A 2,700-nucleotide genomic window follows, 5' to 3' on the forward strand; every position below is an offset into this window, starting at 1 on the left:
GTGATCTGGCTCACCGTGGACACACCGACTCTGTAACTGAACGCGATGGTCCTGAAGGAGTCCCCGGTGGCAAGGAACCTGGACAAAATTGTTCAAAATCAGTATTATGTGTACTGCAGTTACAAAATACATTATTCAAATTCCAAAATACTTTTGTGATGTCAGATTTAAATCACAAAACTTAAATCTTACATAAAACATTTTGTAATTATAAGGATAATTACAAAATGTATATTAGATAATATCTAAAACAGTTGTGTTTTGTTTTAACTTTAACATATCATAATTTGATTGGTAACAACTTTTACCCCTACGGTGTGTCACGGACCCGGCTCTGGGGACTCGGGGTCCGTGGGGACTATGACTGTTGTTGTTGTTGTTGTTGTTGTTGTTGTTGTTATTATCATTATTATTATTATTATTATTATTTGGTGTGTTGTCTGCACTGCCCCTGTGCACATCTGTATGTAGGCAGGTGTGTGTGTGTGTGTGTCGCCTTTCTTCTGTGGCCAAGTTACAGGCACCTTCAGCCCTGGGGGCGTGGCCTGACTTGAGGGCTGGCCACACCCGAAGTCCTTGCCGCACACCTGCTCCTCATCTGGGCTCGTCGGGGGAGCTATTTAGATGAGCGATGGAGCTTCCACCGACGCTGGATTATTGCGTTTGACTACACGTCAGTCTTCAAGCACAGTCAAGTGTGAGTGTATGCCTGCTGGGATAAGTGTGTAACGGCTGCCTTTATTGTTTTCCCCTCAGGAGGAGTGTGGGACGAGAAGGAGCAGTGAGCACGGGGAGTGCAGGGACACTGGGGCAGAGAGCACTACACGGGGACTTTTGGGAAGAAGACACGACACGGGAGTCTGGGAAACTGGGGATTTATTGTTGTTTACTTCACCACCTTGTAAATAAACACTGTTGCACTGAAGAGTCCGGCGTTTGGGTCCTATTTCCCCACCTCCCCACGGTCTGCCAGCCAGACCGTGACAGAGTGAGCCAATCACTCATAATTCCTACACATGTCAATCAGGTAGGAATGAAGTAAGACATTAATAGAAATAAAGAGTTGTATGTTGACACGTAGCCCTTTTCAAATCAAATCAAATCAAATCACTTTTATTGTCACATCACATGTGCAGGCACACTGGCACAGCACATGCGAGTGAAATTCTTGTGTGCGAGCCCCACAAGCAACAGAGATGTGCAAACACAACAACACAAACGAGCAAAATACAAGAATGGCCGACCTGAAACTAATAAATATATGTACAATATATAATAGTGTATGCATTTCTGGATGTGTATACTAAATATTTTCGTGTGTGTGTGTGTGTGTGTGTGTGTGTGTATACACATTTTTACAAATTAAATAGTAAAAAAAAACAAAACAAAACAAAAAAAACAATAATAATAATAATAATAATAATAATAATAATAAAATATATAAAATATACAGAGTTGAATATGTGCAAAACAAGTGGCATTTATATACAGTGTGGAGTGCATAATGTTGAAGTTCCAGTAGTGAAGCTGAGGTGTCTATGACGTGTTCAGCAGTCTGATGGCCTGGTGGAAGAAGCTGTCTCTCAGTCTGCTGGTACGGGACCGGATGCTGCAGAACCTCCTTCCTGATGGAAGCAGTCTGAACAGTTTATGGCTGGGGTGACTGGAGTCCTTGATGATCCTCCCCGCTTTCCTCAGGCACCGCTTCCTGTAGATGTCTTGGAGGGAGGGAAGCTCACCTCCAATTATCCGTTCAGAGCACCGCACTACTCGCTGGAGAGCTTTGCAGTTGTAGGCGGTGCTGTTGCCATACCAGGTGGTGATGCATCCAGTGAGGATGCTCTCAATGGCACAGTGATAGAAGGTCCTGAGGATGCGGGGGCTCATGCCGAATCTTTTCAGTCTCCTGAGAAAGAAGAGGCGCTGCTGCGCCTTCTTCACTGTTTTGTTTGTGTGTACTGACCACGTAAGATCCTCAGCCAGATGTACTCCAAGGAACCGGAAGCTGCTCACTCTCTCCACAGCAGCGCCGTTGATGGTGATGGGGGTGTGTACTTCTCTGCACCTCCGGAAGTCCACTATCAACTCCTTTGTCTTTGCGACGTTGAGGGTGAGATGGTTGTCTTGACACCAGTGGGTCAGGGCGCTGACCTCCTCCCTGTAAGCCGTCTCATCACCGTTGGTGATAAGACCTACCACTGTAGTGTCGTCCGCAAACTTCACGATGATGTTGGAGCTGTTAGTGGCTGTGCAGTCGTAGGTGTAGAGTGAGTACAGGAGAGGGCTCAGTACACACCCCTGTGGAGCACCAGTGTTCAGTGTGATGGGGGATGAGGTGATGCTGCCCAGTCTGACCACTTGGCGTCTGTCAGACCGGAAGCTAAGGATCCAGCTGCAGAGGGAGCTGCTCAGTCCTAGATCCTGCAGTTTCCTGTCCAGCTTCGAGGGAACGATGGTATTGAATGCTGAGCTGTAATCTACAAACAGCATCCTCACATATGTGTCTCTCTTCTCCAGGTGTGACAGGGCAGTGTGTAGTGTCAGGGCTATGGCATCATCAGTGGACCTGTTGTGGCGGTATGCAGACTGTAGAGGATCCAGTGAGTCGGGTAGTGCAGAGCAGATGAAGTCCCTGACCAGCTTCTCGAAGCATTTGCTTACGATGGGGGTCAGGGCTACAGGTCGCCAGTCGTTCAATGA

General features: G+C 46.8%; 1 long non-coding RNA gene across 1 annotated transcript; it reads left to right on the plus strand.

The window, feature by feature from the left end:
• The first annotated feature begins 374 nt into the window (after positions 1-374).
• On the plus strand, positions 375-2,481 carry LOC120718044. The gene is made up of 4 exons (XR_005692354.1): positions 375-673; positions 757-988; positions 1,514-1,518; positions 2,471-2,481. It is a non-coding gene; the product is annotated as an uncharacterized LOC120718044 (long non-coding RNA).
• Positions 2,482-2,700: the final 219 nt, after the last annotated feature.

The sequence above is a fragment of the Simochromis diagramma genome, unplaced genomic scaffold (assembly GCF_900408965.1).
Source record: "Simochromis diagramma unplaced genomic scaffold, fSimDia1.1 OVJJ01000024.1, whole genome shotgun sequence".
Lineage (NCBI taxonomy): Eukaryota > Metazoa > Chordata > Actinopteri > Cichliformes > Cichlidae > Simochromis > Simochromis diagramma.